Below are 16,470 nucleotides of genomic sequence, written 5' to 3' on the forward strand. Positions count from 1 at the left end.
AACCAGCAGAACATTGCATGTGATATAGATTGTTCTTGTAGTACTCATTTACAGTGTTTACTACAAATCAAAATTATCAACTCCATTCTCCACATAATATTTATCTTACTATATCTGTATTGGTGACCTGGTTGTACATAAATATATCTTAGCAGGAACCAGTCTGACATACAATACACTCCACACTTCCTACTGAAACAAAACTATAAATACTGTATCTCTAGCGTGCCTGACATGTAGTGGGCCATTACACAGAGGCAAAAACTCAGCTGCCTGCAATATCTTATCATGTACATGAGAAAAAAATCTCACCAACGATTAACTAAAACAAGTTAACTGGTTCCTAGTTATGTACAGAATCTTGCTTCTCTCTTGTAGGAAATGTTGCCCCTTAACATGGAACTAAACGCATCAAGTGTATACAATCAACCCTAGAAGGTTTTTTTTCAAAACTACCTTAAACTCATTCTTAAAGCTTCGTGGATCAGACCATAGTTCTGTACAAACAAATCAAAACAAACAAATTTTCTTGAATTCATCAGTTCCTGTGTGTGCATTCAAAAAGCTAGTTTCCTAAAAAAAAAAAGCTAGTTCAGTATTTACAAGTACATGTTGAACCTGTTCATCCCTAATTCAAAGTAAACTGGTCTGTGTTCACCATTAATAACAATGGCTTTGGGCCAAACCAAAGCTGTGAAAGGGTAATGGAATGTTTCAATGAGAAAGTTTACCCTTAGTGTCTGAGAATTTTTGAATTTTTCTTTTTTATTCTAGGATGTTTGTTTATTTTTGTTTTATTTATTTATTGCCTATAATGTCTTTTAACTGTTTCTTTATTTCATATTTTCTTTGTTTGTTTACACATGCTGAGATGATAAGATGTTGTGTTCTCTGTGTATTGACTTTTCCACTCCAGATAAAGAAACTCCATGACAAGGTAGACAAATGCAAGCAGGACAAGATCAAAGCCAAGGAGAAATATGAAAAGGCACTATCAGAGCTGACCAACTACAATGCACGGTACATGGAAGACATGACAGGACAATTCAACAAGACACAGGAATTCGAAGCAAGGAGACTCAATTTCTTCAAGGAAGTTTTGTCAGATTTACATGCTAGATTAGATCTCTCATCTCAAACAAAGTAAGTTAGTCTTCTAGCCCTTGAATTCAACTCTTTGCAGTTATTTTGACGACGTAAACATTCACAACAGTTGTTTAACCTTTGAGTCCCAGAGTCAATTTTTGTCACCTTTATGCAATATAATGCCAAAATGTTTTTGCAGATCTAGACAGTTTTTCATATTTTTCCAAAAATTTTTGTCAAAAACAAATAGCCAATGAAAAGTTGTGTCCATTTCTTTCAAGAGCATCAAAACAAATACAGAAACATTTATAAAAATTGATAAAATGTTGCACTGACGTTTTCTAGGAAAAATTACAGCACTCAAAGGATTAAACCTGGAATTCAAATGGACCATGGCCAGCAAGAACACAAATGCCTGGCCATGAGGGTGGCACTGCGTTCCTGATCACTGATCATTTAAAGTACTGAACAAGTATAAAACTCTCCCATCTTTAAAAACACAAATACCTAGCCATGAGGGCGCTATTGTATACAAACATTGACTGTACTGCTGTGCAAACATGGATCTCTCTCATTACACAATGTACAACTGTGAGGGCGCCATTGAATACATGCAAACTGTTCATGAGTGCAGTTCTGTTTAAAAATTGATCTGTCTCAAAGGAAACCTTCAAATCAAAGTTGAAACCAAAATATCCTTATCATAACACACTCTATCCACTGCCGCCTATGTGATTATGCACTCTGTATCAACAGATAATCTGATATGTGGTTTTTTATTTTCCAGTTTCTCTCAGGTATACTCTGACTTCATACAGACTGTACAGAATGCAGACGCTGACAAAGACTTGAAATGGTGGAAGAACACACACGGTACTGGAATGGCCATGAGCTGGCCTGCATTTGAGGTCAGCACTCTATTTTGAAGTCTTTCGGGCATTTGAAGCATTGTAGGATATCAAATGATAACAACAACTTTCCTGTTAACAGTGGTATTGAATGCATTGTTTTTAATGAGCGTGAACACAGGGCCTGGTACAAAGACTTTTGATGTGTACAAGTTACAGTCACATAGTAGTATAATTATATTATTTTGAACTTTTGTTGTTTGTAATGGCCTTATCAGTGCTGGGTGTAAATCACAACTGAATGAGGTCTTAAATTTGATTTGTCTGTCAATTTGTCTGTCTAACATGTCTGAAATGCACAAGATATCTGTCAGGCATCAACTGCATTTTACAAACAAATGTCAATCACATATGTATATATAGGTATATGTGTGTGTGTGTGTGTGTGTGTGTGTGTGTGTGTGTGTTTTAGAGAGAGAGAGAGAGAGAGAGAGAGAGAGAGAGAGAGAGAGAGAGAGAGAGAGAGAGAGAGAGAGAGAGAGAGAGAGAGAGAGAGAGAGAGTGCATACACATGCACAACTTATTAAACTAGCCTTTTTTACAAGCATTTTGCTCAGAGTATAATAGTTTTGAAACTTAAGTTATAAAAAGTATTTTATAATTATAACATTTTGTACTTATGACTTGATTCAACATTTTGGTTGATGAGATTATTTTTTTGAATTGCAGGAATATTCTGAAGAGATGCATTCAATAAGTTCAAGAAGAAAAGCAAGGGTAATGTTGGTGGCGGTGATGGTGTCATGTTGACCAATGCGTCGTTCAAGGGCAACTCAGAGTTTTCAGCTAACAGTAGCTTGGGCATGGGCGATGCTGGGATCCATCAAGTCGGAGACAGGTCAGTTTTTGTGCATCTTTGACTGTATGTCAGGGTGTTTGTCAGCATGTCTGTCTGCCTGTCGGTTTGTCAGCGTGTCTATTGGTATGTCAGTGTATCTGTCTATTACTTTGTCCGTGTCTGTTTGGGTGTCTTGGTACTTTGTTGAAGGGCATCTGCTTTCTGTTTTCAAAACAAAGAAGACAATGTTTTGTGTGATTCTAAATGGGCAGTTTTTTGTTCTGAGATTGTTAATGTACCATCATTACACTAATAAGATGCATCTGTACAAATAATGAGGTGATAAGGTTTCAACTATATCTCAATAACATTTGATAAGTAAACATTCTCTTCGTGGATTCTTCTCTCATGCAATATGTGTGTGTAGCTGTGCTTAGTTGCACTAAAATGGAACAAAAATAATTAACATTCAAAAACAAGGAACAAAAGTCATTAAACTAAAAAAAATTCAGAAATTCAAAACGTTAGGAATTCAGAATTATTTATTGGTGTTCCTACATAACTTCCTTTGAAATTGAAAAGAAACAAAAAAAATAATTGTATGGAGATCTTCTTCTGTGTTTCATTTGTGTAAAACAGTAAAGTTTTTAAGTTAATAATCATACATGGCGATCATCATGTACAGACATTTTTTGTCAGTTTGCATTGTGTACTTGTTTTCATGTCAAAGGGCCTACTCCGGAATGAATGGTACCCAGTGTGTTCTACAGATACTGTAGAGCCAAGAGGTATCGTGATGGCTGTACAAACAAACCCATGTGTCCAAATGGGAAATGGAATTATGTTTTCCTATATTTGTTTGTGCATATGGTTCTGTTTGTGCCTGCCTTCTTTCAGATTCCAGGGTTCGTCGATTCAAACGTGTTCACGTTCTCATTGTCACTTGTCTATTTTTTTTTCCATCCATTTGCCATCTTGTTCGTCTTGTCACTTAGTGGCTACCAATCATCTTCACAAACCCAAAGCAGATTCAATGCCTATAACGATTACGCACAACAAAGCTACAGTCAGCCATCACCAGAACCAGACATCACGCCAAGGTTAGTCGGTTTTACCCTCGTCCAGTTGCCCATCTCAGGAACTGTAGTCTGTATTACGGCTGGTAATCAACATATCAGTGTCCTGTTTGTGTGTTTCCTATGTTAAACCCTTCCATTGATATGGTTTCACCCAAGTGTATTGTTATCAATGGTGAGTGTGGACCTGTTTACAGGGAATTAGGGGTGAACACGTTAGACAGACAAACTTGTAAGTAGCCATGCCGCCATGTATGTAATGTCCGACGTTCACCAGATTTGTTGATGTTGCCTCCATTGTCTTGAATGGATGTAGTTGGACCTATATACATGGAAATTTGGTGTCAAAGGGTCTCAGCGGTTTAATTATTTGTAGTGTCAGCCTGGTAGCTATAGATGGCTTTGCACCTGTATATCATTTGCACTGCCAGGATAGCAATGCACTTGTGAGCTTAGTATAACATGTTGTGTATTGGGAGCTAGCAAGTTGAATGTAGCATAGCATCTTGTGCATAACGTAAATATTCTATAGATTTCTATACAGAATTCTATGGAATCTTGATTTTTCTATAGATTATAGAAGATGGTGCCAAAACTCTATAAACTTCTGTAGAATTTCTATAGATATCTATAGGAGATCTAAATGCAATAGGACATAGTCTATATTCTTTTTGTAAGGGGTCAATTGGGAGCTTCCAAGTAGAATGCAGCATAACATCTTGTATATTTGGAGCTAGCAAGTAGAATTTAGCACAACGTGTTGTGTATTTGGTGGTGGGAAGTAGAATGTAGTATTTGTGTTGTTGTGGTAGTTTCCAAATAACCAAGCATGTAAACACATGGCCACAGGCGAAAAAGAAAGCAGATTTGAAATATGGTTTCCTCTTTGAAACGGAATATCTGTATTTGATTCATCACATACCTCATCCATAATCTCAGTTGTGAACCATTGATTTGCATCCAGATGGCAACATCGTTTTTGCACCAGTAGAGCAAAGACCCATTTATTCTTGAACAGTTTTAGAAGCTTTTACCATGCAATGTTAACAGTGAAAAACTTACCGTGATAAGCCAGAATGCACTTTCCATGCATATTATATGAAATGTACACAAATATGGCAATATTGTCTATGATGAAGATGAGTAATACTTGAAAGATTTATCAAATTTTCAAAGAGGAAATTGGATGAGGTGTGTTATAAAATACATTTTGATTTGGCATTTGCAGGTAACAGTATATATGTGTTTTCTTCCTCCCCCCCCCCAACCGTTGATTCGCCTGTGATTTGGTTTCCTGTGTACAGTGACAACATTGACATTGTTTGTTGGGTCGTAATGACTCGCCTCATAAATGTCTGTGAAAACATAAAGAATTGGATGAAACCTCTGAAATTCAAGCTCAAAGACTCAGAGCTGTGGCTCTCTTATGGTTATTCACACAAAAGTCGGCACATTTGCTTGCAGAAAATTCTGCCAAAGTTACTTTTCACACAGACTCCCCCCAACTTTCGTAAAATGGCAAAATGTGAAAGTGAAAACAGAGAGAGAAAAGAGAGACTATTGTACATTTTAGAAAGCCTTCGTATACACTGTCAATCAAAGTCAAACTTCCAGGACAGACACAATAAGGATAAAAAAAAACATATGCATAGCTGAGCCATTTCATTGTCTATTTTCTGTCTGTCTTTGATGTGGTATATTGTGAACAGCATTTGCAAGGTCATATGTTGTCTGTACGTGCTGTATGTCAAGTAGCACTGTGTAGCTTGTACATTTTGTGAAGTTCCGTATCAGTGTTCTGTAGTATGTAGATTTGTAGCTATATGAGTGTAACCAATTGACAAGCAGTGTGAATAGTTACATCGTTGTAATGATGAATTACACCAGCCATAAGTATTTACTGCTACTGTACCGTACCATTGTTTTACAGATATGATTAATGTGAAATAAGAATATATTTGCAATGCATTTGTTTTGCTTTATAGTGTGTATTATTCAACACTGATTTCTCAACACCGTATAATTTCATAATCTGAAAGTGTGCCGACATTTACACTCGTTCTCATCTATCATCGAACGCGCAACTTCATGTGAATGTTGATACATCTCATGAATTCATCAGTGTGTTTCCTTTGAAACTTCATGAGTTGATAAGGAACTTCCTAGGAAGATTTCGCCGCCTCAACGATGTAATTAATAATATTGCTACAGACTTCCAGACAAGTCGGCGCCAACAAATTAAAACTTGCTGGGGCATACAACACGCGTGCGCCACATTTATTTTCGCTAAGAGCATGCATTGCACAGTTGTCCCTGGAACGCTCCATGCTTTCCGCGGTGTTCGAGTTTTCCAAACTTTTGTTGGTTTGTCCATGGTGCCGATGAGTTTTGTAAATGAAAATGTCATCAGAATTTGTGTTTAACGTTCACTTCCAATACTATGGTGCACAAAAGATAACATCCGTGTACATGAAGAGAGGGTGAATTCATGAGAATGAAAGCTAGTAAGTGAAAGTTTAAAATGCCGAGGTGGAACTTTAAAGGCGAAGATTTACGTTCAGGATGGGACATCGCCATCAGTTTCGGGCAGAGAAACGTTCTTACACTTTTGTGAAATACGAAAGATTCACATTTCAAGAGAGAAAAAATGTACCCGAAATTTCCTTGAGAATCAACATCGCGCAGGTTCGTTTTGAGAGTCAACATCGCGCTAGTTCATTTCCTCACCCCGGCACAAATGTACGTGCGTGTAATGACGATACTATGAATGATGACGGTCCCATTTTCAAATGTGTGCACATTCTCTCGCAAAGAAACGACAAGTACCGGGAGTAATGTTTGCTATGGCACTAGCAGTCGCTAGTTCAGTGAACCTGTAGGCGACATCTTGATGAGATCTCAGCTCGCTCTTTATATAGTTGAAACACGGCTCGCCAACGTTGAAAACATTATATGGTGGCTGGTAAATCAGTCGAACCCCTCTCGCCTGCAATAGTCGTTGGAGATTTTGCTCAACATATCGGGCGTGGTGGAAACCGCAATTATCCATAATTACACAGTCACCTACGGCCAAACAAGGATTTCCAAAATTATCCGTAACTCGAACAGCCTCATCGAAAAAGTTCAATAACTCCAACCCGTTTGATGGTCCAACGATCACATCGGAATGATCGACACCCGCAGCACTGACAAGGATGTTGATCGCGTACGTAGCGTTCGATGCATGGCATGGCCGGTTGTATTTGAACTGCCGTGTTCTGATTTCTGCGTGTCCAAAACGACGATTGCCTGTAGTTCTGATCACCGAAGACTCGTCAAACAATGAATTTGATTTATATTGTAATCAGAAACAGTTTCTATGAAATCCAGTGTATATTGTCCGATAGCTGGAGTCATCGATTCGGCAGCAAGACTTGATATTTTCTTTCGACTCATGTTCAGGTATTCGGTTATCGCTCGGTGAATTGTCGCCAGCGATGGTACGTTTTCGGCCGTACACCCGTTATCATCAAGAAGTTACCTTCTGATTTCGTGCAAGTAAATACTTGGTTGCCGCCTTTTATAGAACTCGATATGTTGGAGAATGTTGTCGACACTTTAGTACGTTCTCGCGCTGGTCTATCACTAAGGGAGCCTGTTCTCTCGTATTTGCAGCAGATACTGTGCGCTGTTGATTTAGACACTCCGGTCGTCGATGCAATTTCACCATAAGAAACGCCTTTCAAGTGAAGTTCTCAGATGCGTCTTCGCGTCAGAAATGGTGTCGGGAAACCACGTTGCATTTTGGAAGTGTGTACTATCATGGATTACATGCACGGCAGTTGTACAATGTTGCAGCAACCCTCAACTTTGCCGCCCAAACTATTTTTGTATCTGCGATCTGTTATTCGCATTTTAGTTGTTGTATTAATGAAATGAAATTCGCGCACACATTTTACCGGTTTAAAACTTCGCCTATTGTTTTTGAACAATTCATACGAATCGCTAATGTAAAGGTACGTATTCACGTAGCTAGGAATATGACGTTCACGTCAGTCGTTTGCGTACAGTGTATCTTATGTTTACATAAACTTGTAAACTTGTCGCCAGCGCGGCGCGGCGGCGTCTGAAATCTTCCTAGGAAGTTCCTTATCAACTCATGAAGTTTCAAAGGAAACACACTGATGAATTCATGAGATGTATCAACATTCACATGAAGTTGCGCGTTCGATGATAGATGAGAACGAGTGTAAATTTTTCCGACTATCTTAAGGTAGTACACATATCAAAATTGACTTCAACTTTTGCTCAAACATCCCTCAACTAAACTTTTACTTTGAACCATCCTCTCATCAAACAATAATGAAAATCAGGGGTCGCTGTACAAAGTTTGGTACTAGAGAAATAATTTACCAAACAGTTACCGATATTTGAAATTCAAAATGGCTGCTGTCCCTGTGTTAACTCTGTGACAAAAGATTAAATTTGTGATTTTCACAAAAGTAAGATGGTGAAAACTTTACTTGATCATGAAAACGATAACAGGGCATTTACACAGAGAGATGCTTTGGAGAGTAGAACAAGAACTTGGCATTGATGTGCAAAAGAAAATAAGATATTGAAAAAAAAAATTATCCATAGTAACAGCTACAGGCTCTATAATGATGGTGTGTTGTCATGCCAACAGTGCCATGGATCAAGAAGCTGATCCTAATCCGTTCAATGATGAATGGGATGACCAGGAAGCCGTCGGTGTACCAGTCAGGGCTTTGTATGACTACGAAGGAGCTGAAGAAGATGAGTTGACGTTCAAAAGTGGTAAGATCTTCCATACGTGGTACAGTGTAGGCATGTGTGTGTTTGTGTTTTATGTGTGTGTAATGTGTGTTGGGCTCTCCATCTATGTATGTGTTTACTGATCGCAGGATGTATGTTCGGTAAGGGACTTTGATGTGACCCATTGCATGTACTGGTGTAATAAGGCGTTAAGATTGTACTGACTGTGAAATTGAAAAATACAGTTGCACAGTGGTCAGATGTCATGTTTGTACAAATTTTAGTGATTGAAATGCGTCTTTGTTTATCAGGAGTAAAGTAATTAATTTAAGCAAGTATTTTGTGTTTTTAACATCTGTGTATGCTCACAAAAACTCATTTATGTGCTTGTCAATAATCTGCCCACCAAGCCGATATGATGCACCACTGCCTTTAAGTTTTCCATTGAATGCAAGAAAATTTCCTACATTATGGTGTGTCGATATAGAACTTACTCAAGACAGTTTTAAGACATTGCTAAATTGAATCAAAGAGTTCAGATACCACGTGTACCATAGAGCAAGGTGAATTCCAGAGAAGAACAGAAAGAAACTTGTAGAGTGAATTTTAACCAAACTGTGTGCATGACACTTTAAAGTTTTCTTATGTATAACAAAAGAGAATACTGTATGTTGTCAAATAATCGATAGTCATCGATGCACGTTTCACATACACACTGTGCTCATGCACAGATATCATTAAGCATGGTATTTTTAAAGGGTAGAAGCCATTTGCTTTCCAACTGAAAACATTTCTGAACTCTCTGACTGTATTCATGAATTTCCCAAAATTTCTGTTCATCGTCCCTATCCCAGTACGTGTAGTATGGGAAATTTTCACCCATCAAAAAGAACTTTCATCAGTAATTAAACAAATATCATGAAAAGGAATTGGTAGATTCCTGTATTTGCCAAGGAGACTCAGATAAAAACTAACAGAAAATTTCAAAATAAACACTGGCTGCAATAATGTTTTGAAAGTATATTTTTTTAAGTTGTAGCACTAGAAAATCACTTGACAAAGATAGAAAAATTCCAACAAGGAAATGAGAAGCCCCCTTCCCACCTAATATTAACTTTGTGAATTTTTTTCAGGTACTGTATTCACAAAACTGGAGGATGAAGACGAGCAAGGCTGGTGTAAAGGAAGGATAGACGGCAAAGTGGGATTGTATCCAGCTAACTATGCTGAACCTGTATAGTGCTGTAAACACATAAATATTCATTATTCAAATGTCATACGTACACATACACTTATATCCAGTGTTTTCTCCTAAGAATCGCCCTTCATCAAAATGTTTATAATTCCCCAATGACAAGGAAGTATCTCTAAATGGTAGTTGTACTGGAGGTTTGATAATCAGGAACCCTTGAAATTGAACTCTGGAAAGTCATTGAAAACCCTGAAGTTCATCGATTGAACAGTAACGCAACACTTACTTTCTGAGTAATCTACACTTGTAAAAACCTGAGCTTGTGCGTTCATGAATTGAAAAAAACTGTAATTTGGATACTCTGTTATAAATACACACACTATGTTTAAATTCATCTCTGCTCCAGTCGTAGGCTTAACAGTATCCATATTTTTGTTTAGACAGCAAAATATTTCCGAACATTTGATTTAGGATTGTAAAATAGAAATAAAAAGTGGTGATTCTGATGCAGGTCTCTGCATCAGAACTGAACAGTGTATTGTCAAAGAAACCATTTGAAAGTAGTAATTGATATCGCAAAGTGATTTGATTCCCTGGTGTTGTGAGAGAAACATTGTCTAGATATGTGTTTTCTGAATTCAGAGAGAAAGGTACGGGTGTTCGTTAAGTATTTTCTCCCCTGAGTTACGGATGAGTAACAAATTTACAGAGTAGGGTTTTTACAGCATAGAGACACACGAGTGACAATAGTTGAAGATTTTGATATCATGTATAATGAGTAGCAATGTTAGGATACCACAGATAGGATAACAATGATTAAATGTTACACTGTATCAAAAGGCAATAACTGCAACTTTTGCAACATTTCAAACTTTTTTGACAAAGTTTATCTGTTTTTCACGGCTTGTGTAACCCCCCCTGGATTTTTGCAGGCTTTGGTATGCTCATGCTGTAGATTTGTGGCTAGGAGAAACCATGTTTATTGATTTAGGGGTGGAGCCTAACTGTGTTGTACAATTGGCTTTGAATACCCTCAAACCATGTTTGGCCATACTGTAGAGGCTGTCATACATTCACCTGTACTCTATGATGACCAAGCGTGCACTGTTCAATCCCGGGATGCACTTTGCAATCCCAGCATGCATTTAACTTCTCATACTACAGCAATAAGTTTTGTCCGGTACGATATTAATATCTGTTTACATTTTGGTAACTATTTGAAACTAAATTAATGCGATTTGCCCGCTTTTCCCTTCAAGTGTTGTGAAAAACCAAGTCTGCTTTGAAACACATTTCAAAGAAATTGCAGAATTGAGTTTTATTCCTAGTTGAAAATGTAGCAACGTCCTTTACAAGTCTACCAGAGACTCTTTGTCCATTCAGTCAGAAATATTTTCTTTCAGTTGAGTCTAAGAAAGTACAGAGAACAGCATTTTTCAGTTTTAGCTCATAAAACAAATCTTGTCACCAATTCTCACTGTCAACAGTATTTGCTTTGCTGCCATTTGTAAAATGCCATCGTTTTATGGCACGATGCGGCAATGTCTCTTTGCACTTCTATTTTGCTTGATCAGAAATGTCTGCAGTGCAAGTCATAACTGCAGGAAAGTAGGAAAGAGGCAGAATGAATACTTGATATATTTTACGATGACTGACATGAATTTATCATCAAATCATTTGAGGCATTAAAATTGTAGATAGGTGCATTAAAAATCTGAGTGTTATATGCCATGGTATGTAGTGGATTCCATCAAATTCTTACTGATTGCCGTGTCATAGGTTATGAATAAATTTGAATATCACCATGGTTACGAATCATGTCATAGGTCAACATGAAAGTTTATTCAGAATATTATATTATGAATTTATGTGTGACTAGTACATATAACCTGGTTTCTTCAAAATTCTGTATCAGAGATAATCGAAAAACCCTTCCTTTTGACTTTTTCAGGGTGTTCAATAATGATCAATGATGTGTGTATATTATATTTTGTGTGCCTGCTACCTAATTTCTGTAATTTATGAAGTTAAAAGTCACAATCCATATTCTGTTTATAATGACAAAGTAAATGCATGGAAGAATTATTCCTGTCCTTGTGTGTGTATGCTGTCAGGTAGAAGACAAATAAAATGTTTTGACCTTTTGAGTTCAAAGTTCAGCCCTTTTAGGTCACCCAGAGGTCATAGGGTACAACTTCCGAGATATCTGTACAATTGTATTAATTGTAATCATCAACAGTTTTATAGTTGAACTTTGGACAACAATCATTAAACCCTGCATTTTTTTGAATGCATGATAAGAAAATAAATTTCAATGTCACAAATTTTTGTGTAATAATCACATCCATATTTCTCCTATTTATGTTGTGCCTTTGTTTCAACCTGGAGTTGTATTATCAATATATCCAAATTGTATTTAAACAAAATCAAAACAATTTACTTAAACAATAAGGTACACATTTGAATGTTTTCTTTGAGGTATGACCGAAAAACAATGGTGTGATCAGCCCACCCCTTTTGTTAATCAGACAAGTAGAGTAGTACTTTATGTTATCATGTCTACAGTTAGATTACGAACCTTAACCCCAACATATATTATATTATGTTATTCTATTTAATTCTGCATATGTACCTAGTGAAATTATCATGATTACACATATAAGCGACTGTTTTCAACAATATTTTAGTAACTCATCCTTTTCATTGAAAATTATGTGCTGAACCACATAGAAATCTATGATGGACTGTTCTATTATCTTCAGCATGTAGGGGGTTTTACCTCTGCTGTTGCAAGACGGTGGACTTCTGTTACTGTATTTAATAAGACATGTATGTATATGTATGAAATAGCAATTTGTCAATTGTGTTTTTGAAATTAAATCAACAGAATTGTAGAAATATGGTACATTTTTTCATAGACCTTAAAAACGGAAGGACAGGCAACTAGCTATTTTCTTTCATGTAATCCTGGTTATAATCCGTGAAAAACTTGAACACTCATTAACATAAACAAACGTAACTGTTTATCTCTCGTATCGCAAGCTCACGGAAATTCCCGTGATTTGAGAGGCTTGTCAGACGCGAGATTATGTTAATCACTACAACATTGCGATCAGCGCATGCTCAAGCTTTCGCGTCTAATTTCAAAGTGTCGTGTTGTAAACAACAATAGCCGATTGAGTCGGAGACGCGTGAATTTAGTCCTAGTTTTACAAATGTACGTATGACTTCCTCCCAAAAATACTAGTTCAAACCACGAAATAAGACACGTAGAAACGTACATTAGCACTGTCATGCATTATTATTACAACAGAGAAACATGAGACGGCAAGAAAAATTACTCAGAGGAAACGCACAAAATGTCGTGTTGTAAACAACAATGGCCGATTGAGTCGGTGACGCGTGAATTTAGTCCTAGTTTTACAAATGTACGTATGACTTCCTCCTAAAAATACTAGTTCAAACCACGAAATAAGACACGTAGAAACGTACGTTAGCACTGTCATGCATTATTATTACAACAGAGAAACATGAGACGGTACGAAAAATTACTCAGAGGAAACGCACAAAATGTCGTGTTGTAAACAACAATGGCCGACTGAGTCGGAGACGCGTGAATAGTCCTAGTTTTACAAATGTACGCATGACTTCCTCCAAAAAATACTAGTTCAATCCACGAAATAAGACACGTAGAAACGTACATTAGCACTGTCATGCATTATTAAGAGGGTAAAAAATTACTTAGTTGAAACGCACAAAAAGATCGTCCATCAACAGCAATCATGACGGCCGATCGAGCTGGAGATGCCTGCACGTGAATTTGGTACAAATTTGGTGAATTTGGTACAAGTTTTACAATGTAACATGATTTGCCCCGCAAAATACTAGTCAGTTGACGAAATACCTAACGTTGAAACGTTTACTATCATTGACATGCATTATCATTACAGCAGAGAAATATGACAGGATATGAAATTTTCAGTTGAAACATGAAGTCGCTTCGTAAACAACAATGGCCGATCGGGCTGAAGACGCACGAGTTTTTAAAAATACTACAGTGCCGAAGTGCAAGAAGTACATAATGAAGTAAAGAAAGTTTACAGCATTACACATGAATCAGAAATAAACGGAAGAGTTATCAGGGGTGTACAATGATTAGATTGCAAATTAACTTTGCCGACTCGATCATGAATTGACGGGAATTACAAAAACAACAACAATAAATATACCTAATAGTGACTCATCTGTCGAAAATGGTAGCAAAATTGTCTGTAAAAATCAATGGGTAATACAATGCTTGAAAACAACGTGAACTAGACCCCGGAACAGAACGCGACTTGACTCGACAGCACAGGTATAGCGTCTTCTGTGTAGCGCCAGTGCTGCCAAGACGTCACTGTGTCATCACGTGACGTGTTTTGCGTTTACATAACTGCGCAGAGGATTTAACCCAGATCGTACGGGTAAACACGCAAGTTTCTTTGTCTTTTCTGGCAGTTGCCTGTCCTTCCGTTTTTAAGGTCTATGATTTTTTGAGGAAAATAGCTTAAAAAATTTCAAAAAAATAAATTCTGTGGAAATCAAAATATGCAAATGTTATATTGTTTCATCTCTTTGCTGTAACATTTTGGTTCAGAAACTTTATATTAGGGAGTTCTTGGTAATGAATCATAGCTATCTAGTTCATGAATCATTGCCAGGTAGGTCATGAATCATGGTTATCTAGGTCATGAATCATGGTTATCTAGGTCATGAATCATGGTTATCCAGGTCATGAATGTGGTCATCTAGATCATGAATCATGGTTATCTAGGTCATGAATCATGGTTATCTAGGTCATGAATCATGGTTATCTAGGTCATGAATCATGGTTATCTAGGTCATGAATCATGGCTATCTAGTTCTGTCATGAGCTTTCATGGTTGTCCAGTCAGGTTAAAGAATGTGAAAGGAAATGAATTTGCAAGAAACTGTTCAAGGTTACCTTTGTGAAGAGAGAATGAAAGACATGGTCTCTTCAAAAGACCAAATTGACTGTTATCAAATCTTACATTATTCACTTCACTTTTCAATTGAAAAGCCCAGATTTTGTATCAAACGTACATCTATTTCACATAGATGGGTCATTTACATATCAATGGTAGCCATGTTAGTACAGACTCTCCTGAAAGACAGACTGCACAGGTTCCCTTGAAAAGAAAATGTACAGACTCTCTTGTGAACAGAATGTCTCAGTAATGGTTGCCAGAACTGAGTGTGAATAGACCATACTTTTTGTAAATTTTGCCATGTATAGAGAGCTGTTCTTGTGATATGAGTTTGAAAAGGTACATTTATTTGGTGGTTCATATTTTATTTGTTATATTATAGTGTACAACAAATTTACCACTCCATTGCTGAAGAGACAGTTTACAATTAGAAATGGACAGATTTGACAGTATTAGTACTTGTTCCTTGCATGGTTTAGGTTGGTCAGGCTTAGGAATGTGAAAGGAAATGAATTTGAAAGAAATTGTCCAGTCTTTTGCAAGAAACTTCAACATAAGAGCATCATCATCAACTGTGAATTGTTCTATTCTCAGACGTGTACCAGGATTATTTGAATTTTGTACTTTATTGAGAAGTTTGCTTTCTTCACTTTGTTTGAACTGTCGGCAACAATTGCCGTTTCATCTGTGACCGTCAAAAGGGAGCAGAGTTGATGGAACGTAGAAGTCAGTGCCAGCATCACCTCTGCACAGTGTAACTTCACCACAGAAAACAATAGATTTGGACCAAACCATTCTGTGGAAAGGGTTCAAACAGGATGCATAGGGAGCTGTACCAGACATAACATGAAAACGAAGCATTATCCTTACATAAAGTCTCTCTACCAAGTTTGTTGTACAGACTTTGTCACAGGGATTCATTTACCAGAACTTGTAACCATGATGATAACCATGATGATAACCATGATGGCAACCATGATGGTAACCATGATGATAACCATGATGATAACCATGATGGCAACCATGATGGTAACCATGATGATGCACACTTTTTGGTCGGTATTTGCATAACTGAATTCAAAAAATGAGAAAGTTGCCTGACATTGAGGTACATCATTTGTTGTTTGTACTCTGGTCGTTAATAAATATAATTATTTAATTTTTACTTTTATGGACTCTTTGGTTTTCGTTTCATCAGTTGTGGTGTATTTTGGTCATAATGGAAGTGGACCAACTTGTTCAGTAGTGGTGGGTGAAATGTTATAGAAATTAATGTATTCACCCCGTAGAATGAAACTATAATATGGCTACTGACTTAGGGCTAAATGAGATTTTAATGTGAAAGTAATAAGGTAGTGTGTGTTTTGAAATTGAATGAATTTATCCCAAACTTTCCTTAATGAAACTTTCAACCATTCTAATAACATTCCAAGGACAAAATCAGGGGGGCTACCATACAAAGTTTTGCACAAGCGTAACATTTATATTTGAAATTCAAAATGGCCTCCATCCATGTGTTGACTTCTGTGGGAACAAATAAAATTTTTAGGTTTTCACAATAAGAAGACTGAAAATTACATGTAATTTCAAGATCTTCAAAATGGGCCCTCACAAGTGTTGACGGGAAAAGAACTTAAAAATGTGCGAGTCCAAATTTGTGTCCCAGAGGCACATTCTTCCTTTACAG

General features: G+C 37.0%; 1 pseudogene; it reads left to right on the forward strand.

The window, feature by feature from the left end:
* Positions 1-15,948, forward strand: part of LOC139142805 (protein kinase C and casein kinase substrate in neurons protein 1-like) — a 42,420-nt pseudogene extending 26,472 nt beyond the window's left edge.
* The last annotated feature ends 522 nt before the right edge of the window (positions 15,949-16,470 follow it).

The sequence above is a fragment of the Ptychodera flava genome, chromosome 1 (genome assembly GCF_041260155.1).
Source record: "Ptychodera flava strain L36383 chromosome 1, AS_Pfla_20210202, whole genome shotgun sequence".
Taxonomy (NCBI): Eukaryota; Metazoa; Hemichordata; class Enteropneusta; family Ptychoderidae; genus Ptychodera; species Ptychodera flava.